The sequence below is a fragment of the Esox lucius genome, chromosome 7 (genome assembly GCF_011004845.1).
Source record: "Esox lucius isolate fEsoLuc1 chromosome 7, fEsoLuc1.pri, whole genome shotgun sequence".
Taxonomy (NCBI): Eukaryota; Metazoa; Chordata; class Actinopteri; order Esociformes; family Esocidae; genus Esox; species Esox lucius.
Genome location: NC_047575.1, coordinates 2,473,803 through 2,498,036, shown reverse-complemented (window position 1 = coordinate 2,498,036; position 24,234 = coordinate 2,473,803). Strand labels below are relative to the sequence as shown.

Sequence of the window (24,234 nt, the reverse complement as noted above, 5' to 3'; positions counted from 1 at the left end):
TGACCTGACAGTACATTTTAAAACTGGTAAAGTTTTCTAAATATCTATAATTGTAGAATGTTTACAGCTGTAACACATTAAAATGTGAATGTCATAGGTCACTTAAAACACTACAGTGCATTTCGAAAATGCCCCTACAGTGCTTTTTCGAAAAAGCCCCTTTGCTTTTCCAACTTGTTGTTACGTTACAGAACTAAAATAAATGAAAAACAATATTGCTCATCTATCTATACTGTGCATACAAAAATGGTACAAAAGAAACAGTCTGCACATATACATTACTGCTTGAAATTACATGAAGCCCTTGTGCATTCATGGATTTATTTTTTTGAATTTACTATGAAATGTTTATTCAATTAAAACAAAGTATTATCTAGCATCGGGAACAGGGTAGTGAGAGCACAAATGTGTAGGGAAGGCTATACAATCATCTCAAGAGCTCTAAGATTTTATCTCCGACATTCCACTGTGAAGCAAATCATTTACAAATGGAAAGCATTTATCGTGATAGCAACTGGGGCCTGGAAGTGAATGGCCCTCCCAAATATCCCGAAGAACCACAAGAAAAATAATAATTCAGGTAACTGGCAACTCAAACGTAAGGTCTAGAGATTTGCAGACCTCCCTTGTTGCATCTCAGGTTAAAATGCATGCTTCAACAATAAGAACACTGAATCGAAAAAGCATTCATGGGAGCTTTACTAGGAAGAAGACTTGTGAAGATTTGTGTTTTACAATTGCCAAGTCAAAGTCCTTAATCCATTAGAGATGCTCTGGCAGGGACCTTGACTGAGTTCTGTAGGAGTGGGCAAAAATCAAAAAAGATGTTAGAGACTGATTAGTGGCTATAGGAGACATTTACTACTGTTATCGCTGCTAATGGGGGTGCTGGAAGCTATTGAATGTAAGGGGTTCACATATTTTTTGCACACAAAATCTGAGTTTTTGTAAAATAAACCACTTTTGTTCATACATTTTTTTAATTCTATCATATGTTTTTCTTTGTGTCCTTTATTTGGAATGTCTTTATTAGAAATTATGGTTTAAATAGAGATTTTATTTTTACTTTAATATTTTATACAAAACCAATGACCATCCCTGAACTTTCAATTTACAGGTTTAGTCTACCTGAAGCATTATTTGCATAAAGATTGATGAGACAGTAACATATAGGCTTCAAAATTCACGTATTTAAAAGTTAAGTGTTAATACTCTGATAAGCCAAAACATTATAACCACCTGCTTATTACGATGTTGGTCCTCTGTGCGCTGCCTAAACAGCACCGATCTGCCGAGGCATGGACAATACAAGGCTCCTGAAGGTGTCCTGTGGTATTTGACACCAAGACATTAGCTGCAGGCCCTTCAAGTCCTGTAAGTTGTGAGGTGGAGCCGACATGGATTGGATTGACTTGTTAGTCCATCACATCCCACAGATGTTCAGTCTGATTGAGATCTGGGGAATTCGGAGGCCATGGCAACACCTTGAACCCTTCATCATGTTCCTGGAACCATTCCCAAACAATGTGTGCAGTGTTGTAGGCTACATTATTATTTATCAGGGAATGCTATTGCCATGAAGATGTTTACCTGGTATGCAACAATTTTTAGAAAGTGGCACATGTCAAATTGACATCCACATGAATGCCTGGACCCAGGGTTTCCCAGCAGAACATTGGCCAGAGCATCACACTCCCTCCACTGGCTTGTCGTCTTCCCACAGTGCATCCTGGTGCTATCACTTCCCCAGGTAAAAGTCTAATACGTACACCGCCGCCCACATGATGTAAAAGAAAATGGGACTCATTAGACCAGGCAACCTTCTTCCACTGCTCCACGGTCCAGTTCAGATGCTCGCGTGGCCATTCTGGGTGCTTTTGATGGTGGACAGGGGTCACCATGGGCACTCTGACCAGGTGACCAGGTGCAATGCAATCTGTGTTGGCACTGCAGTTTTATAGTACACATTAAATGCTACTACTGAAAATACTTTAGTTAAAAACGACTATCCAACTAATGTAGATACGTGTCTTAAAAGGTTTTAATAAAATGTCCTCAATCCCAATAAATCTGTCAGAAGCTTTTATAAATAATTTTAATTATTTTCCACAACAGAAAGGTTTTAAATATTCTTATCATTATAATTTTGTGCAACCAACATTATGTCACTATGTTGGATAAAATAAAATGAAAGCCACGTGCCAGGATGTGACATCATGTGGGGATGTGAGAGACCCTTGAGGTTAAGAAGAAAGGTTCACATGTCTCTTATAAATATAAATACTGAAGTTGTTCATGAATTTAATTTCAATTTCACATAGTGCACTTCAAATGCTAGTTAAGAACTATTATCCAATTAAAGTAGATACGAGTATTCAAAGTATTTAATAAATGCTTTGCCTTTTAATTTAGGTTTATATTTTTTGATACCTTAATTAAACACCCACGAATACCTGCTCATGCCCTGACCATGAGCATATAAAGCTAGTTGAAAGATGTTTTATATAAAGCTTCTCTCTGTAATAGTGTCTGACACCAAATACAAACAAAGTATGTTTTGTATGGTCCAGGGTCTCTCAAACATCTATTTGTGTCAATAATTAAATTAAATACCTGAATCAAAGATCATTAGTTCACTTATTGAATCAGGTGTTTTAGTTTAGGGTAAAAACAAAAACGCTAAATGTCAAAAGGTCTCATTGAGCAGTTTAGGAAACCCTGGTGGTAAATTGTGGAAATAGTTAGGCTGCCTTTTCTGAGATAGAGGAGATTAAATAGACAAATCAAAACTTTGAAAGTGAGAGGCACTTGTTGAAAGTATACACTATTTATTTTACGTAAAAAATATTTATGAAATACAAGCACAAAACCAAGACACTAAAGTTACATAGATGAAGAAACATATAATAAAAAAAGATTAAAGCACAACATCTGGAGGGAGCCTCTGCAACATGAAAATATCACATAAAAGGAAGCCATTTCAGTAAAAAAAATTGTGCTGGAGCCACTGAGGGAATACTTCATTTTCACAGGACCTGGTAATGTGAGAAAAAACGTCACATAGCCATTGAGAAATAGGAGGGGAGTTAACAGATTTTCAGTTCAGGAGAATCCTGCGTCGAGCCAGTAGGGAAGTAAAAGCCACAATGTCTGCTTGGCTGCAGGCTAATGAGGACAGGTCCTCCGGAATACCAAAAAAAAGCTATCCTCATTTGAAATTATCCTGAAATTGGTACCAGATATTAATTGTGGAAAGTACCACCGAATTGCCAGTATAGCGAGACAGGGGTGCCGGCAAAGAACAGCAGAGTAAAGCAGGAAGAAAGGAAGAAATGCAGGACCGCGACTCAAAGTGGGACCATGGGGTATTTGGAGCATGCAAACAAAACGTTTTCTAAAAATTGGCAGCCCAGTAGCAGGACAAAAAGTTGGGTAGTGCCGGCCCTCCACTAAATTTGCATCTCTGAAGCAAAGAACAACTGACTCCACGGTGAGCAACCCCAGTGAGCTTTTGCTGCTTTTCTCCTGATCTCAAATTGCGTAAGCTAATTAAATTGCATAAGACTGTGTTATGCTGGTGGCTAGCCGCCGAAAAGAGGGCATGCGCTTTAGTCTGCTGTATCTGCTTGTGTTACCATTTTCTTTCAGCAGAGATGCTATTGTACCCATTTTATTCTTGTACTGATTATTTGATTTATTTTAATATTGTAAAATCTTAGTGTACAGAATTTAGGTCAACATTGGTAGTTTAAAAATAAAATTGACTTTAACTATTGCACTATTGCTTGTGTAAAGGACCTTTACAGCAAACACATCTCGCCATTGCTTTACCATAATATTTTCCCGACCTAATGGCCATTTTCCACTGCATGGTACCGGCTCAACTCGTCTATAGCCTCGACTTTAATATTACATGGGGGATAGTTCCTTACTATGTTTAAACACCACTGTGTCTGTAGATGGTGCTATAGCGAATTGCGTAAGGCAAGACAGTCGCCATTTGGATCCCACGCTGTTGTACCGTGAAAACTAGAAGGAACATTCATTTTAACGACTTGGTTCTCTCATCAACTCTTGTTGAAAGTGTATAAGGTATAAGCTATATGCTCTGAATTGGACAATACAACATGTGGATTATCACATTGTTTTACTACAACTCCCGAAACAAACAAAGATCAAGGATTTTTTGGACATCAGACTGGATATTGTTGAACGCAGAGTCACCTACATAGCTATGGTGAGTTCTGTTCTATTATAAATAACTAGCATTAGGTGTTGTTAGGTTACTGAGTAAGAACATAATGACTGTTTTGTATTAAACAATGACTTTTTGCAATATTCTATTAACATTAAAATTCTTTCAAGTTACTGGTAGCTGAAAGCAAGTTCTAAACCATTGGCGAGAAAACAAGTTATAGAAACTGAGCTTGAAAAAAACAGTGTTTGCCTGAGATTAAACAGTGACCCTTGTTTCTTTATTGTGTCCACAAGTTTGGTTGCTTACTATTTTATGTTTCTTCGTTTATCCTCAAGTTCAGATTTTATGTGCTTCTTCGCATATCAACAGTTGAACAGTATGGAAACATCGTTAGCTAACTTGTTTAAATCGTGTTTCTTAAGGTATCAACAAGTTAGAATTTTATAATATGTGCTTAACTCCTTGTAACTTTTATCAACTGATACGTAACGTTGGCTAAATCATGTTTCTAGCATAACTATAGTCTTGTTTTTACCTGATTGTAGAGCCAGCTGTGCCCTCAGCTCGACCTTCTCTTCAGTCAGCCACTTGATCTCCAAATGCTCTGAAAGTAAAGACAGACAGTTAATTATTCAGTCCTAAATAGCTGGTTATTTTACAATCAGAACTCAAATCGCAGTGTCTGGCAAAATATTCATTCTTACCTTCATGTGCAGAGCTGAAACTTCCCCCTACCTCTGCCTTCTTGCCCTTAAAAATAAATTGAAATTGACAAATAAAATTGGAATCAACATGCTTTAATAACAAGTTAAGCATCTGGGTTAAGTGAATGAACCCACACTTACCTATGTAGCAATCCTCTACATGGTGCCTTGGAGTACTGTGCTTGCTCCATCCTATAAATAAACATAAAAGTTGGTGAACAGGTAAATATGGTGAAACCAAGTAAACATTGCAGCAATTATGAGATCAACATGTAATTCACATACCACCAGGGCTGCAATCCACAGGGTGCTGAGGTGTAGATGTGCATCTTGGGGTGGTAGGGGCCCACGCTGGAACGATTTTCGCTCCTCTGACGATACATACGTCCAGTCTCTCACGTGTCTAGGAAAAGTTAAGGTTTTGTAAGAATTTACCAAGCAAAACATATATTCATTCCAAGTTTCAAATTATTACATTTTCAAATTCACCTACATGCTTGATGAGCTTATAAGGGACACTCTCCCAGGTGTATTCAGGTGGTGAACAAGTTCTGGCAAACTGATTTGTGGATGATGGTGATGCTGTGTGGTGGCCAAAGTCCTCCTTTGAGACACAGGCGTGGAACTACTGCCACAGAGTCATTCTCCTCCAGGAACAAAACTACAGATAACGTCATCACCTGAAAGCAATGTTTAGCAAAGAGGTTTAAAAAACCGGCAGCATAAGACACACACAGGCTAGCTAAGAACAATGTAGATACACAAAGACACCTCAGTAACGGAATTGTAACTAGTGCAGGTTTAGCTAGTCTAACAAAATTTACTGCCAAGAGTAACGTTATCCACATCATGTGGATAACGTTACACAAAGAAACACGATTTAGCTAACGTTACATAAGCAAATATTCTAACATTCCAACTTGTTGATACCATAAGAAACACGATTTAGACAAGTTAGCTCAGAAAATCCAAACTTGAGGATAAACAAAGAAACAAGAAATAGTAAGCAACCAAACTTGTGGACACACGAAGAAACAAGGGTTACTGTAGGTATTTAATTTCAGGTTAATGCTGTTTTTTTTCAAGCTCAGTTTCTATAACTTGTTTTCCCACTAATGGTTTAGAACTTGCGTTCAGCTACCAGTAACTTGACTAAAGAATTTTAATGTTAATAGAATATTGCAAGTAAGAATAGTAGCTATTTGATGGTAACTCTCACTGAGGAATAGGTGTGCCAATTGGGCCCCCTTAATTAAGGAACTGTAAATAGTAGCCTTCAAATACACTAAAAATATTGGAGTGACATGTTTTGTGCCTGGAGCAGTGGAAATTAACTTTTCTGTCAGTGAGTGGTATTTCTGACAGATAACTCTGCTCACATGCTTTGGTCACTGTGCTCCACTGTCTGATACTGAAAAACAAGAAACCAGGCAAGACTAGTTCAGCCGGCCCGCAATAGAAAGTGTTGCCATCCCGAGATTCTAACCTGGGTGTCGTTAACCACTACACCATGGAGCTGTACGTTTGCCGGGTGTCAGTATAGCCTCTTATCTCTATCCTTAACAAATCCTCTTTTGCCACTGGGCGTTTTAATAGTTAGTTGGCCATTCGTGAATTACACGTTTCGGCAGTCGCTAGACTCCATTGCAGTTTGTGTTACACTGACTAACGTTTCTTATTAAGTTTACCTCCACCATAGTGTCTATGAATTGTATTGCTTTTGCCACTGGCCGTTTTAACAGCTTATTAGCCAGTAATAGGCTTACTAGTATCTACTAACTTCCTTGGAATAATCATAAGAATTGAGCAATTGCTAGCAAGACTGAAGATGAACTTGCCAGAAACAGTTGCAAATTAAACGTATACATTTTAAGTTAAGGCTTGATATAACGTAACTAATGTATGTTGTAGCCGGCAAATGTGAGTAGTAAATGTAGGGTATAATGTGTCACTTTGGTGAGCGGGGCTTCCAGATTGATTTGACAGGTGGGCGGGACATCTAGTTTGTTGTGTGGGTCTTCCAGTGTGACATATGCATGCCCAGTGACTTTGTAATTTATGATTGCATTGTTGTGTCCATGTTTGATATTTTACAACGACTGGTAAGCAACCCAGACAAGTGATATAACACGTGCAATATGTTTTATGTTTAACAATGGTTTCTTACGGTTCCGGAATGTTAAATCCCCAGGCAATAAGTAAGTGTTATATCAGTGGCAAGATGTTTGGTGTTTAACAAATGGGGCACCAGAGTTCAGCAATGCTATAACCCCCAACATTTTATGTTCCAATAAGTCCTACAACCTGTGGATGTTAACCTTTCATGTTTTACAATGTGCATGTAGCATGGTGTTTTTCTACAAGCACAGAATTACGTGTGGGAAACATGTTTTTTTGTGTAAGATATAAAGAAGGGTTTGGGATGCTGGGACTTCTGTGTAAGATGTGCTGCATTCTCGTAATTACTTGAATTTTGATTGCTGTATTATGGACTTGTTTGTTAAATGTTGAAGAGATTAATGGCGATATGGTGACAATAGCCAGTGTTTATATGTAAGCGGATGAATTTGTCGTTAATAGATACAATTAAATTATGTGATGTCATGGATGAGCCATGATAACTAACGAGGAAGTATCACTATATTTGGTAATCAAACATCAACAACTATCTGAACTAACTAGTTAAGCTTTATCCAGAATTTTAATCATTGCAGCCGGTATACTTCTAACGTGAAGAACGATGATGTGTAACCAATGACAAAGTAAAGAGGCGTGACCTGCTGGAGGCGCCCCAGTTGTGAAGACAATTAAATTCACGGCTTCCACAGAAGACAGCTGTTGTTTCCAGCGCGGAGTATGTCGTTTACATTGTAAGTACAAGTTATTTCATTTGAAATAATTGGTTTTAGTTGTGTTGCAATTACAAACGCCAACAAACAACACCTTCAAACTTTTTAAGAATGTGTAAATCAATTTTTACGATTGAGCACTCCATGCGCTCTTATCTGTCTTTCATATTGTCTGTTTTATATCTCAGGTTTAGGTTGAAATTAAACCCAGCCGTGTTTGGTAAACACATTTTTGGGCATTCAAATCTTGGTAAGTACACTTTTAACATGATTGTTAATCAGCTTTAAATACCTGTATGCGCTTTTTAACCCTCTGTTTTTATTTCAGACCAAGTGACCAGCATCAATGTCAGTTGGACTGTGTGGTTGTGATCTTAGACAACCTGAACAGATCCTTTTTGTGTAAGTCTAATTATTTACAGATATTTTCAGTCTAATACTAAAATGTTATAAACATTACGACAACATGCATACAGCCGAACCTTTGTAATCTATTTACCAACCAACAGATTGAGGACCCCAGGTGATGATACAGAGTACATCACCATAATGGCTTCAGTTACGGACACCCCACCTTGTGGCTGCACAGCGTCGGGATTTTTGTTTCATTGTTTTCTTTCATGCTTGAAAGATGAAGGTAATACATATTTTACCGTCAACTCATCAAAACTATGATGTATGTAAATGTATGTTTCAGTTAGAATAATATTTAAACCTGTAAGTGGATCATTATTTACATGTTAAGCTAGAGAAATGGCAAAAGATATTGCTAACCACAGACCAGACACGGAACAACCAACAACATCTACACAATCAACAAACCACACCCCAAAATACAAATGAACCGGCCATTACTTTGTTACACAGCAATGCGCACAATAATCCTCAGATGTAAGGTTTGTTAACCGAGCTTAGTAGCCTCTGTTTTTCACATGATCTATTTGACTCTGAGGTCTCTGATGCAAACTCATTGCGATGATGGCGATGTTAGAGTTATACAACGTAATTAATTTGACAACGTTGATTTACAACAGTAATTCAACACTACTGTTGTTTTCTCCTTGGGGTTTAAGGCTGGGTGTCTCAGTAAAGCACTTTATGACAACTGCTGTTGTAAAAAGGGCTTTATAAATAAATTTGATTGATTGATACATTTACAAAATACTGGTGAAGTTGAGGATTTTTGCACATTCTATGCAAACATTTCTCTCTTTCATCGAACACGGGATGGTCACTTTACCAAGTTTCAAAACAGCGAGGACACCCACCTTAGAACCGTCTTTATGTACTTACGATGACCATTTCTGTGGCATCATGAATCTGACAGGTTATTTGGGTGTGTCATATGTTTGTGAGTGGTGTTATACAGTTTTTAACACCTGCGGTGATCACGGCTGTAAACATAGCTGTAGTGTCTGTCTTCATGAAGATTGTCACACCCAACCCCGTAACACAAAGCAGTGCAATGTTATTCTGACTTTTGTTATAGACAGCATAAACACTTCAAGCAACACCTCAGCTGACGCCTCTCGATGTGGAGGAGCAGCGGCTCTACTCTGAGCTCCTCCCGGGTGACCAAGCTTCTCACCCTATCTCTAAGGGATCGCCCAGCCACCCTGCGGAGAAAGCTCATTTCGGCCGCCTGTATCTGGGATCTGGACTGGACTGGTTGGGCAAACTCCCATAAACCCTCCAACACCCTGTTGAAGGTATAGAGCTGGTCCAGTGTTCCACGGCCCGGACGAAAACCACACTGTTCCTCCTGAATCCGAGGTTCTACTATCGGCCGTATTCTCCTCTCCAGAACCCTGGCATAGACTTTCCCGGGGAGGCTGAGAAGTGTGATCCCCCTATAGTTGGAACACACCCTCCGGTCCCCCTTCTTAAAAAGAGGGACCACCACCCCGGTCTGCCATCCCAGAGGCACTGTCCCCGACCGCCACGCGATGTTGCACAGGCGTGTCAACCAAGACAGTCCCACAACATCCAGAGACTTGAGGTACTCAGGGCGGATCTTATCCACCCCCGATGCCTTGCCACCGAGGAGTTTCTTGACCACCTCTGTGACTTCAGCCCAGGTGATGGACGAGTCCACCTCTGAGCCCCCATCCTCTGCTTCCTCAATGGAAGACGTGACAGCGCAGAAGAAACTGTGACTAGCACAGAAGTCCAATAACTGAACACCACTCGGGTTCAGGTCAAGGGGGCCGTTCCTCCCCATCTCGCACCTCCAGGTGTCACTGTCGTTGCCCACGTGGGCATTGAAGTCCCCCAGTAGAACGATAGAGAACCCAGTCGGAGCACTTTCCAGCACCCCTCCCAGAGACTCCAAGAAGGTCGGGTACTCTGCACTGCCGTTCGGCCCGTAGGCACAAACAACAGTGAGAGACCTATCCCCAACCCGTAGGCGCAGGGAAACGACCCTCTCGTTCACCGGGGTAAACTCCAACACATGGCGGCAGAGCTGGGGAGCTATAAGCAAACCCAAACCAGCCCACCGCCTCTCACCATGGGCAACTCCAGAGTGGTGAAGAGTCCATCCTCTCTCAAGGAGTGTGGTTCCAGAGCCCAAGCCGTGCGTAGAGGTGATCCCGACTACCTCTAGTCGGAACCTCTCAACCTCACGCACGATCTCAGGCTCCTTCCCCGCCAGCGAGGTGACGTTCCACATACCTAGAGCTAGTTTCCGTGTCCAGGGATCGGGTTGTCTAGGCCCCTGCCTTCGACTGCCGCCCGATCCTCTCCGCTCCGGCCCCTTATGGTCCCTCCTGTGGGTGGTGAGCCCACGGGAAGGCAGCCCCACGTCGCTCCTTCGGGCTGAGCCACCAGGCCTTTCCCATGGGGAAAAGGCCCGGCCACCAGGCGCTCGCGTACGAACCCCAACCCCGGGCCTGGCTCCAGGGTGGGGCCCCGGCTGTGCCATACCGGGCGAGGTCACGGAACTCAAAATTCTGCTCATCATTAAGGGGGTTTTGAAACCCCCTTAGATTTGAATTCATGGACTTTAAATGGGGAATTCGTTTTCAAAGGAGAGATAATCAAGGGTTTGCACCTGTTGGATCTGGTCAAAGGTGTGACAGCAACCAATAGAATTGCGGAGACTATAAGGCCATTGGGGTGGGGGGTGTTTTTAGAGGCCATGGCATGTCTCAACATGCCTTTTACAACTATTCCAAATGAGCTTTTAAGCCGTAAAATCCATTTGTATAAACAAACATTTGGCGACACAATGGATGATTTAGCCATTCACCTAGCAACTGGTTATCAGCCAACCAAAGCTTCCATTTTAATGTGTTTTTATTTCATGCTTTTTTATCATTTGTGATTCATTGTCAAAGTGTATGTTTTACCTTGGTTATATTTTTGAATAATAAAGCTGAGATACACATTATTTACTTTTCTGTTTCTTCAACAACCATGACCCAAATTAAATGATTCAGAAGATTGAGCATGTTGTATGCAATTAAACATTTGCTTATCAGGCTTACTCTGGTACATCCTAGATACAAACTTTGAGACTAGCACATCATTTTTCTGTAAATAATCAATATAAAACCTTTCATAAAACCTTCCAACGCCATTGTCTGTTATGTATATAGCCAGCCAGTGCTCCCCGGGGTGATTTCTCAGGTGTGTATTAACAATCAGCATGGATGCAACATCTCGGTCTGGTCCACTAGGTAGTTGGTCGCATGCCAGCACACCATAGAAATGAGTCCTAGATGAAAATTGGTTCCCCACACCGGTCAACTCTGTGGTATTCATTTCCACACCTTTTTCCTAATAGCAGTCAATCATGACTTGTCGCCGGTTTGACACTACAATAATGGAGTCAAAAATGTAATAAACAAACAATAAACATTGTGTGGGGCAGTGGTTGTCTGAACCTCATCTCAAGTCATACATTCCCTGACTTGATCAAGATTAGGTGCTGACCGCATTCCTCATCCAACGCCCAGTTGAATGCATAAAGGGCATAGCCATGTAAGAATTCAGACCAGTCAATAGCCAAGGCTCTGTCTTTTAGGTGTTTTCCTAAAGCTAAGGCCAATTGGTAAAATTCACGCACTGCTGACCCCGTTCTGTAATTTGGTTGGAATGGTTTGCTAGTATTTGCTGACCATCTACAGTGGGAAGAACAAGTATTTGACACACTGCCGATTTTGCAGGTTTGCCTACTTACAAAGCATGTAGAGGTCTGTAATTTTTTATCATAGCTACACTTCAACTGTGAGAGATGGAATCTTAAACAAAAATCCAGAAAATCACATGATTTTTAAATAATTTATTTGCATTTTATTGCAAGACAAGTATTTGATCACCTACCAACCTCTCACAGACCTGTTAGTTTTTCTTTAAGATGCCCTCCTGTTCTCCACTCATTACCTGTATTAATTGCACCTGTTTGAACTCGTTACCTGTATAAAAGACACCTGTCCACACACTCAATCAAACAGACTCCAACCGCTCCACAATGGCCAAGACCAGAGAGCTGTGTAAGGACATCAGGAATAAAATTGTAGACCTGCACAAGGCTGGGATGGGCTACAGGACAATAGGCAAGCAGCTTGGTGAGAAGGCAACAACTGTTGGAACAATTATTAGAAAATGGAAGAAGTTCAAGATGAAGGTGCTACAACCACACTGACAACTTTGTGCATTTATGAACTGTAAAATACACACTCTAAGGACATCTCTTCAGAGACCGCTGAACGGATTTGCACGCCGTTAGCTGACAAGGACCCTGGGACCAGTATCTTCAATTGAATTATTTAGATATCGCAATAAGTGAATGAAGTAAAATCACCTAAACACCATGTACTCTAATATCATTGAACGGATTGGCATGCTGTTTGCTTGTAAAGGATCTTTGGACCATGATATTTAAATGTTCTGGATGAAAAATGTATATCTCAAACAATATTTCAACATTCAGTCCCCAAAGTTTTGTGTTATTCTCTTTCTCTATTTTGGACTTAATTTGAAGGAAGAGCTGGAGTAATTGGTGTGTGAATCTGCTAGAATGTTGAGTTGGAATTGGTGGTTCTATTAGCAGTTACGGAGGGCTATTTTTGAAGCTATGGGAGGAGCCATGGCAGTGCCTGACAACGTTGTCAATGGGGAATGGGTGGGTTGTTGCTAACATTGCAGCATTCAGTCCTTGATATTTTGCGCAATTTTTTTATTTTTATTGGACTATTATTGGACTATTATTTTAGGAAGAGCAAATGTTAAGTGTTTATATGTCTCCTTGAACAGTAATTTTGGTCTTGGCAGTTGAAATTGCTGCTGCTATAAACTAGATTCCAGTGCAAACCATCTTAAGGTTAAGGCTATGGATGACAAATGCCTGTGTAAATTCTAACCCTATTGAAATTATTATTCAAAATAAGTACATTTTATCATTTTATTTTCCCCTTGTAAAGAAGACCTTTATTTTGATATTTGTCACATTTCTTGTTAAAAAAAACCCTGTATAATATTTTAGAGTATACCAGGTAATATGATTGACTAAAGCATTTGTTTCAGTTTTTTTAAAATAAATAGTCAAGAGTGTGTGTCCAGTGCGGTTGGTTTCTTGTTAAATATTACACAAATCATATATTATTGTATACATAAATATGTTTTGAGCAGATATTTTTTTCTAACTAATTTCCCTTGGTAAGACTTTTGCAGCCCTTAAGGTTTGTAGCCATGTGATTTTCTGTCAATTATCAATGACCTTGTCACATTCAATCCCACCGACAGCTTAAATTGTTTAAGTCACACCTGCTCCCTTTTACAAAGTAATACTATTTCGGAAGATTATGAGCTTTCCCAGAGGACACAACACTGTATTCAAATCGTAAGTAGGATTCTTGGATTTGTGGGTTTGTGGGTATGTTTCAAATGAAGCTAGGTATTGTAATAGGGATATTAGCCTATTTGGTAAATTGTTGTGTATTTTGGAAACGTTTATAGATATAGTAGGCCTAATTGTTGCAACAATTCCCGTCAATAGTGATCTAATGTAGCCTGTACACTGGAAATGGAAACTGCTAAACAAGCTATTGGAAAACTAAATTTCACTATTGGCTTGTCCCCTCCACATTTTGAAATTGCATTATTATCCCCCTCTTCCACATTTTATGGTGAAAAAATTCAGCACCTGGCAGTAATTTCAGAGTGGCAGGCAGGCCAAGGCAACAGAAAAATACTCCAGAGGTGTATCAAACTCTGACATCTCGCCTCTTTGTTCCATAATCGTTTCTGGTACTGGTATGTGCAGCTGGACTTCGCAACAGAAGCTGCTTGCGGGTGAGTTTTCCTGAATCGAAGCAGTGTATTGCATAGTAAGGTGTGTTTGAGCTAGTTAGCAACCACATTTCTCACTACGTTGTGCCCAAGCAGGTAAAGCATACATTGCCCACTCTCTCATTGATATAGCGAGTTAGTTTCTGTTTCAAACAAGGTTAATGGCAGATAACGACCAAACATCTTAAAGCTATTTTGTATGCAGTATTGTTGCTAGCTAATTTACTAATTGAGCAACATGAAGTTCACTAGTTAGTTCATTAGTGCTGTGCTGGAGAGCTATGCTATAGACAGTAAACAAAGCTGTTTTAAGACAAGCTATCACTCCTCTAGCATCAGTACAGATGAAATTATCTAAGATTGACGACCGATATTAGGACGTTTAAGGAGAGTTATCAGAGGTTCTATCAGTTATCTACCAAATTCTTTAATATAATTTTTTTGTCACGCTGTAATGACAAGTTTCACTGCCATGGTAATTCTGACTAAATGACTTGGTGCACCATGTCTCAGCAGGATATTCAATTCTGTACTATTTTAGAATTCAGGAGCTTAAACAAAAATGTTTCACCCTCACTTAAATGTCAAAGTTGCTTGGCTAGTTTTAAAAATGTTTTTACTTTATTTTTGCAATAGTGTTTTCCATTTTCAGTGTGTACATTTGCTAGGTGAATTCTGGAGGACACTAAGGGGAGTTTTTACAACACCTCATCCTTAAAATCATTCTAACATACTTGTTTGGTACTAGAACATTTTCATTCATTCATTCATCTTCTTCCGCTTCATCCGGGGCTGGGTCGTGGGGGCAGCAGTCTAAGCAGAGATGCCCAGACTTCCCTATCCCCAGACACTTCCTCCAGCTCTTCCACTGAGGCATTCCCAGGCCAACCGGGAGACATAGTCCCTCCAGCGTGTCCTAGGTCTTCCCTGGGGTCTCCTCCCGGTGGGACGGGACCGGAACACCTTCCCAGGAAGGCGTTCCGGAGGCATCCGAAACAGATGCTCAAACCACCTCAGCTGACCCCTCTCGATGTGGAGGAGCAGCGGCTCTACTCCGAGCTCCTCCTGGGTGACAAAGCTTCTCACCCTATCTCTAAGGGATCGCCCAGCCACTCTGCGGAGAAAGCTCATTTCGGCCGCCTGTATCTGGGATCTGGACTGGACTGGTTGGGCAAACTCCCATAAACCCTCCAACACCCTGTTGAAGGTATAGAGCTGGTCCAGTGTTCCACGGCCCGGACGAAAACCACACTGTTCCTCCTGAATCCGAGGTTCTACTATCGGCCGTATTCTCCTCTCCAGAACCCTGGCATAGACTTTCCCGGGGAGGCTGAGAAGTGTGATCCCCCTATAGTTGGAACACACCCTCCGGTCCCCCTTTTTAAAAAGAGGGACCACCACCCGGTCTGCCATCCCAGAGGCACTGTCCCCGACCGCCACGCGATGTTGCACAGGCGTGTCAACCAAGACAGCCCCACAACATCCAGAGACTTGAGGTACTCAGGGCGGATCTCATCCACCCCCGGTGCCTTGCCACCGAGGAGTTTCTTGACCACCTCAGTGACTTCAGCCTGGGTGATGGACGAATCCACCTCTGAGCCCTCATCCTCTGCTTCTTCAATGGAAGACGTGACGGCGGGATTGAGGAGATCCTCGAAGTACTCCTTCCACCGCCCGACGACATCCCCAGTTGAGGTCAACAGCTGCCCACCTCTACTGTAAACAGCGTTGGTAGGGCACTGTTTCCCTCTCCTGAGGCGCCGGACGGTTTGCCAGAATCTCTTCGAGGCCAGCCGATCTCCATGGCCTCACCGAACTCCTCCCAGGCCCGAGTTTTTGCCTCCAAAAACTGGTTGTGGTTGTACAGCATTTTCCATTATATTAAACCCAGCTGAAACCTATTTGGTTTACTTAAATTATACTTAACATTGTCTGTGTTATTGACTTGTCACAGTATGTAATGCACTGGCAAGGTTGATATTAGGTTACAAATGCCAGAAAGGAATTAAATGAAGCTGAGGACGTGAGGCGACCATTTCTGAAATTAGACATTCTGATGTACTTATTATTTTGTTTAGTTGTACATTTGCTCCTTCCACATCTTTCATTCCTCAAAACATTGATTGACTGACTGGTTTCTACAGTGAGCTGTTACTTTTTTGCACTTTTTGACCTAATATTGACCTCAACACATGCCAGTCTACTGCATGCTGTGGTAACTCAAAAACACAAAGACTTTTTTGATATAATTGTGATGTTCTAGTACCACATTAGCAATTTGGAATGATCACTCAAGGATAATGTGTTGGAGTAATGGTTGTTGGAAATGAGGCCTGTGTAGATTTAATAAAAAATACTTACATAGTAATGTGTTTTACATTATTAATGTCCCGACTATACTTTGATCAGTTGAATACCACGTTGGTGAATAAAAGTAAAAATGTCCTTTCAAAAATGCATCATTTGTAAATTATTCCAAACTTTTGTCCCCCAATGTATAACTTTTATTGTCCTGTCAGAATTCAGATCAATTCCATGGCTAAAATAAAGGTTTCCTTAAATGTATTTCAAATTGACTAACAATATTATTTGTTTTATAGATACCACGCAAACCTGGATATATGCTGAGTGTTTTGTGCATGTCTTTGGGTGTGCACAGTGTGTGACTGTGTGGAGCCTGTCCTTAACTGTGTGTGTGTGTGTGTGTGTGTGTGTGTGTTCAAATGGCTCTATAGTTTGAGTGAAATTTGTAATTGTAAAGTTCTGTTTGATTCCCAATTGATCCAAATGTTGTTGAGTCCTAGGGCAAGGCACTCCACCCTAATTTACTCCAGGAAAATGTACCTCTACTTCTTGTAAGTCGCTCTGGATAAGAGCATCTGCTAAATGACCTTATTTGTATTTACAATCTTCAAAGTGGAGTAAGAGATAAATATAAATTAGTAGCTTAGAAAAATTAAGCTTTTCACTATATACAATGTCTGAGTGTGACATTCATCCATCTTTTATTACAATGATGCTGAAAAAGTGTTGTTGTAATAATCTAAGCGATTTCGCAATCAACGTCAATTGACAATGTGTGTCATTAGGGTTTCAACTGTCTGCCAAAATCCTATTATGTTTGTTCCAGTTAACTAATATTATTCTTCTGGCAAAGAAACTTCCCTTTTGCAAATTCCTGTGTGTTAGAATGGGGTACAGGTACCCAAATTAATATAGTAAAGCGTCAAGAAACACAACTTCTGGTACAGTGGACGTGAAAATCAGCCTCATGGTGGCACAAGCCTGTGAAGTTTGACTTTTTGCAAGTTCACCACCCTTTTGACCTAGTCTTGGAAATCAGCCCATAGGTGTATCTCGTCACCAAGAACATTTTTGCCACTGAGACCCAAAAAATCGCCGTAGTTTGAAATTTGGCGTCTATGTATGAAGATCTTCAAGTGTTGTATGAACCAGAGCAGTATGTAAAAAACTACATGTGGTCACTACATGGGGACAGGAAAAAACATCCTTCCAACATTGGGTTAATGTGTGTACACACGTGTACAGTTTTTCTTTTACACTATTATTGCATAATTTTTATGCAAACTAAATGCTGAAACCCACTAAATGCTTCTTGCAGCTTTAATTGAAGTTGGAAATGTAAAGGCAGTTGCTTAATTACAGTAATATATACATTCCAAGGGGCTTCAAAGTTTCCTTGTGTCATTACTTGGTCCCCTTAATCGCTGCTTGCAGCTATATTTATTATTATTATTCTCCAGGGCCATTTTCAGAGGTCCATAGCCCGGTCCCTTCTGGTTCAAAACGCTCCAAACTTTGCCAGATTGTATGTACCCATACTCCTCATGGTGGTGCTGTAGCACTCACTCTAAAATCGAAAAAGTGAAGCTCAGATCTCATGAACCGAATGTCATAGAGACACGCAACCAAGTTCCAGATATACCCCTTCTCATGCTGACCAAAAAGGTATCTGGGTTCTTTCAAATATGCCCTTTGGATTTTCCTTCATTTTGAATTTGGTAAAAAACATTAACGACATCTCCTCTGAGACCGCTGGACAGATTAGAATGCTGTTTGGTGTGAAGGACCCATATGTTTAAAAGTTATATAAGGAAAGTTGATATCTCAAATAGTACAGACAAAATCAGTGAATGAAATTGAGCTGGGCGGGTCTATGACTTTAGACATCTATTAATTCCAAATGGAACATCAAACAGCTATGGAACGAAACAAACTCGTACATGTGTCTGTCAGGAATGGACAGAAAATGTCCCATACAAAAATACCTCTTGGGGGCGTTATAAACATCACCAATGTTTCTCACGATTTTACCATTAATAAAAACACACTTTAACGACATCTCCTCCGAAACCACTAAACAGTTTTGTTTGACAATTGGTGTAAAGGACCACTGGACCATTGTCTTTAAAAGTTATAAAAGAAAAGTTGATATCTCAAACAATATGGCCTCCATTTTGACTTCTGTGAAAAACGCGTTAACAACATCTCCTCCGAGACTGCTGAATGGATTTGCATGATGTTTGGTGTGAAGGACCTTTGAACTATTAACTTTAAATGTTATGTAAGGAAAGTTGATATCTCAAACAATATGGCTGAAATCAGCGAATTAAATTGAGCTGGGCGGGTCTGTGACTTTAGACGTCCATAAATCCCAAATGGGAAGATCCGACAGCTACGAAGCGTATCAGGCCCATTAACATCTCTGCCACAAATGGACAGCAGAATTCAAGTATAGAATGACCTTATGGGGGTGCTATAAACAGAGGTGGGGGACTCGAGTCACATGACTTGACTCGAGTCTGACTCGAGTCACAATTTTCAGGACTTGTGACTTGCTTGATTAAAGTATGAAAATGACTTGACTTTCACTTGAGAACAAGTTACTTGAGACTTGACTTGAAGTGGAAGACTCGACAATGACTTGAACTTATAATAAACAAACAGCAATAAAATTATTTTATATGTTGTGACATCAGCACCACTAATCAGCGTATGTGCCTTTAACGCTGCACAATTCAAACCGCGTCAAAAAGGCAGACCGTAACGTTAGTCGAGCTCCACAAATAGTATCGTTTGGATACAAGGACTTTCAACTGGACCGTATGAATAAAAAATATTTGCCAGATGCAAAATATGCAACAACGTCAAATTTCATTTGTTATTTTAAGAACCACAAGGAAAGGTAAGAAAGTAATCTCTTTATATTCACTAAGATCTATAACGATTAAGTTACTAATGTAATGAATTAATCTTTTGTTTGTCATAATTTGGCCTTGGTTGCATATTATGTTTTTTTTTTTTTCTTGTTAGAAATGTGACCATTATCATTACTGAATACGTCTGGTAAATAGATGTAAGGGAATTTGACTATAACAGTGGCATAGCCTGAATTTTAATGTTGATGGGCATCTTAAAATGAGCTGGCATGTATATTATTCCACGTAGGCTATAATGTCTGTATTAAATGTGGGCATTTTCAAGTGTTTGTGGACTGCGTGTGGAAACTAAAAAGCATTGTGCTTACACCATAACAGTTAACTTTACTGCATGAAAGGCTAACATGGAGGCGCCGATGTGATTACTAGCACCTAAACATTTCGAAGAGGTTTTTTTTTTTACTCATACAGACAAGAATAATTACAGCGTAATTACATATTAGGCAGTTTTTCAGTCACAATAATTAGTTTATAAGGTTGTTATTATTAGCCCTTATTACATGGATTGTCTGAATTCCAGTGCAGAATGCTTGTTATTTCTTGATAACAGACCGTTGCCATGAAAAACAGCGCGTTGCTATGGACGCAGCAGGATTCTAACTAGAGACAGAACGGACTATTTTCTTTAGAGGAAGCAATACAATCGTTTTTAAATCAATAAATTCCTTTTGAAATCAATATTTTGTGTCAAATTATAGATTTATTTTGTTAGGTAGCCATGTAATAAGCGGGATAAGGTATAGCGAGGCGGTTGTTATAGCGAATACAACCCCTTCAGGCTGACTCAAGATCCCTCCGCTTCGTCCCCCCAAAAAATTGTACCGCGGAGGAGAAAAATATTTTATTTTGAAATCGAGCTTCGCACCGAGCGCACGTCAGAAACAGAGGACAGTGTGTGTGTGTGTGTTCATCTCTTTAGTACTGTGACTTGACTTGAAACTTATAAGGACTCGACTTGACTTGCTTAGGGTAAACCCTTGACTTGACTTGCTTGATTTATCTGAACTGTGACTTGATACTTGACTCAAGACTTGATGGTTAAGACTTGAGACTTGCTTGGACTTGACCATGTGTGACTTGTCCCCATCTCTGGCTATAAACCTCACCAGTGTTTTGCGTTATTTTGACATCTTGAATGACATCTCCAAGACCGTTGAATGGATTGGCATTCTGTTTGCTGTGAAGGATCTGTGGACCACTATCTCTAAAAGTCTGTAAAAAAGTTGATAACTCAAACAATGTGGCCGCAATCTGCAATTGAATTTGGCATAGTTGTGGCAAATCTTATATAAGGCTATAAATCCTAAAAGGATTATCCAAGAAAGATGCTACTTGCTTTACAGATAAACACCAAGGCCATGAATGAACCATGAAAGGTATGAACAGCTAGCTCTCATGGTGGTGCTACAAACCTCACTGATTTTAAGAAATTCACCAAAATTCTGCCAAATATTTTAGAGACATAACTTTCTGGACATGTTAATCAATAAATGAAATAACTGAGCCAAAAATTATTCAGCTTAACAAGCTAAATCCTTTCCCATTCAAAGTCAGTGGTATTAGGAATTCAACCAGGGTGACATATCATTTTGGCCACTGCGTGCGCATGTGACGTTTAGAAGAAGAGGATTTTAGCTGTCATTCATCTGTGTGGCTAACGCAGGGTGGCTAACACAAGATGGCTAATACATGCACTCCTCCCTCCACACTATCACACACACATTATTCTCTCCACACACAATCCACACTCTCCTCCCCCGACTCCTCACCAAAGCACATTCTTTGCTCCACACACATATTCCTACCTTACCCTCTACTCCCTTCCTCTACTCCCTTATATGCTATTATTGTTTTCTAAAGGGAAATCAGCCATGGAGTGATTGGAGTCATTGTTTTCGTTATAATCTATACAGTCTTTGTGCAAGACTACTCTTTGGTTCGGTTAATAACATTTCTGAGGTAAAAGCTGCATTCTGCTGTTTAAATAGCATAATGATTAAAGACAGTCTGCCACATAGAAAACCAGGGATTGAAACCTGCCAGCGACAACAATATTAATCCCTTTTAATCAGCTGAACTAGGATTGCCTGGTTCCTTTTCTGGTTTCAAGGTCTTTTTGTTTTGTTTTGATTTCCTCTTCTTCAAATGGACATCCTGACTACTAGCGGCATTGGGCATTTTTAAATAGCAAATAATTTCTCTAGTAAGAGAATGGAGTGAGATGCTTCCTGTGCCCCACTTGGCCCCCTGAAACGCTGCTTGCAACTTTAATTGCATTCTGTTATTGTAAAATATTCATCTTTGTACCGTTTTTCATAGTCTTTGGTAAACGCCACTCTCAACTTTGAGAGTCTCACAGTATCCCCAACCCGGAAATTTCTCATTATTGTTGTACCATACAGGTTCTTGAGAACTATTCAAACTTTTTCTTCACAAAACGTCAGCAGGCTTCATCTTAATAGACCGATGGCAGCTATGGTTGTAACCATACATTTTGAATAACTTCAACATATCCATGAGTGCTGGCAGCTTTGAGATACCTCCAGACTGATGATTTGTTTTATTAAATCTCTCGATACTCGCTTTGACATCATTTCCTGTAGCAAAATGTAATACTGCTTCATTAACATTTCAAAATGTGAATTCAAAAACACCTCCTTGTCTGTTTGGACTTTTTGTGGTGTTTTTCCTTCTTTTAATGTCTGCTCGATTTACCTCGATAGCGCTTTTATTTCTAAGCACACAAATCCATGCGTATTTGCCTAATAAATCTGTGCATGTTAACATAAATGTCATGTTATCGTTTTCCACACTATAAGCACTCATGTCAACCAAATCCAGCTAAAATTGTGAATTTATATCATGAACAATAACACTTTCTTTGAAGTTGTATAGCTACAGGCCTGTGTAGCGTGTATGTATCCTGGGCGAGCAGCCAGTCATCGGCCTCGCCATTTTTGAGGATCTTCCCGGTTTTCTCCAAGTACACTCTTGTCAAACCCTCTCTACCCACATAAGTACCAGGGTTTGCCGGGTCGTTATAAATACTTTTCATAACCTGTTCAGACATCATAGAGCATTCTGGCAATAATGATAAGTAATACATGTTTAACATAGTTTTATTTGAGAAATTACACGTCATCCAAGACATTTTGAAAAGTTACACATATATTCAGATTTCTGCTGATTAGAAAATCTGAAAACAATTTAGAAATACATTCTACATCCACAGCATCATTACTCAACACTTTTACCACACAAACACCTGTTACATATGTAAACAAACATAACAGGTGCCCAATTTTAAAGTCTTTGTTATCAGCATTTGAAAATGTTAAGTTTATACATTAAGTTGTTTAGAGCCTTGATTCAACACTGACAAACAATTGCAGCCAATCATTAGATGTGTTCCTGACAGTTTCCATATGCTTGTTCAGATTATTAAAACGCTTTATACCGACATGGTCTCGGTTATTTAAAGGTCTACAAACATCAATACCACCCTTGACAGCTTTGTGCATCAACTGTTTAATCACTAAAGCCACATAGGATTTGTTTAGATACATGTAAACATGACAACTGAAGTTACTTGTCCTTAGACAGCAGACTCTTTGCTTTTGTCACACCAAGATGTTACTGCGTCACATACAGCTTCCTCTTTAAATTTATCCATCCCTGTTCTTACTCAGTCTCTGTGTGATGTTCAGCTCCAACTTGAGCTCATTCAGAAAGTTCTCAGCGGCCACGTGAACATCGCTCAGCAGCACATGAAACCCTGATGCATTCAAAGCCTTCACCAACAAAAGTTTCAGTCGTGGTGTTAAAACTGTCTCCATGATGTCATCATAATGGGTCTCAAACAAATAATCAGGCGGATCGAGACAAGAATGTCTTGTCTGGCTCGGGTGGTCCACCTCACATCCGAAGCAAGCTTTGTAGAGAATAGCCGCAACAACGTTTTCCAGAATCATACCCATTGTTGCTTTGATGATCTTTAAAACTTTTGGTGCAAGGCATTTTTCCATTTTGTGATAACTTGTTAGCATTTGAAAGGTGTGATACATTAAGAGGTCCTAGCTAATCACCAAACCGGTCAAGCCTATGGTACTTTCTTGTTGGGTATGCCGGTGGAATTGAGCTGTCGGGGTCCGGGGTTCCGTAGAAGACTTCAGCGTTGTCACCCCAGGTGTCACACAGCCAGTCCTCAGCCTTGGGTTCTTCAATTTCCGCTTGGTTGTAATCTTGAGACATGTTTCATAAATTCTTCCAACTACTTGATAGTTACAGGTGGTCTGTCTGTTTTATGCTGTGTTGAGGACTGTTAGCTCAAGGCGGGGCTTCAGGGTCTTACGTCAGTCGAACAGTCCGCAGTCACAATCTAAGCCGTTGACATTAGTTCCAATCTGGAAATAGTTCAAATCTAACAGAGTCATTTGGTAGCCTATGGGGCTTTCGGCCGGATTTCACTACTGGGACATTTTGGGTCCTAGATTCATTTCTGTAACAGATACAACCTATTATGATGTATCCTGGTAATAGCAACCCCTCTGGCTACAATAAAAACACATAAAAACAGACTTCTGGGTCACTATTTATAAAACTCATCTGTTTGAAAGGCAAAAAAATTGTTTTCGGAAAACATTTCTGCCATTCAGCATCAAGATTTTTTTTTTAAAGCATTATGAGATTTTGTGTCAATGGTATTTCCTCATACTTTCATGCCTTTACTATCAAATTACACTGTAATTGGGTTGAAAATAATGAAATAATTATATAATAGAAGGTAAAAAATATAGGCACCCCCAAAAAATTTGGTTCTTCAACCTAGAAATGAAACACTATAAAATGAACGTTTTTTTAGGTGTAATGACACAAAACGGCACTATATCGCTAGTTACGTTTGGACTTATATATTTTATAAACTCAGAAAAATTACCAACTTCTTCCCA

General features: G+C 40.0%; 2 long non-coding RNA genes across 2 annotated transcripts; one reads left to right on the top strand and one right to left on the bottom strand.

The window, feature by feature from the left end:
* Positions 1-5,048: 5,048 nt before the first annotated feature.
* On the bottom strand, positions 5,049-5,441 carry LOC109615543. The gene is made up of 3 exons (XR_002196537.2): positions 5,396-5,441; positions 5,188-5,305; positions 5,049-5,094 (listed from the first exon to the last, which is right to left on the bottom strand). It is a non-coding gene; the product is annotated as an uncharacterized LOC109615543 (long non-coding RNA).
* Positions 5,442-7,639: 2,198 nt separating this feature from the next.
* Positions 7,640-8,299, top strand: LOC105031118. The gene is made up of 4 exons (XR_829669.2): positions 7,640-7,772; positions 7,940-8,001; positions 8,080-8,153; positions 8,261-8,299. It is a non-coding gene; the product is annotated as an uncharacterized LOC105031118 (long non-coding RNA).
* The last annotated feature ends 15,935 nt before the right edge of the window (positions 8,300-24,234 follow it).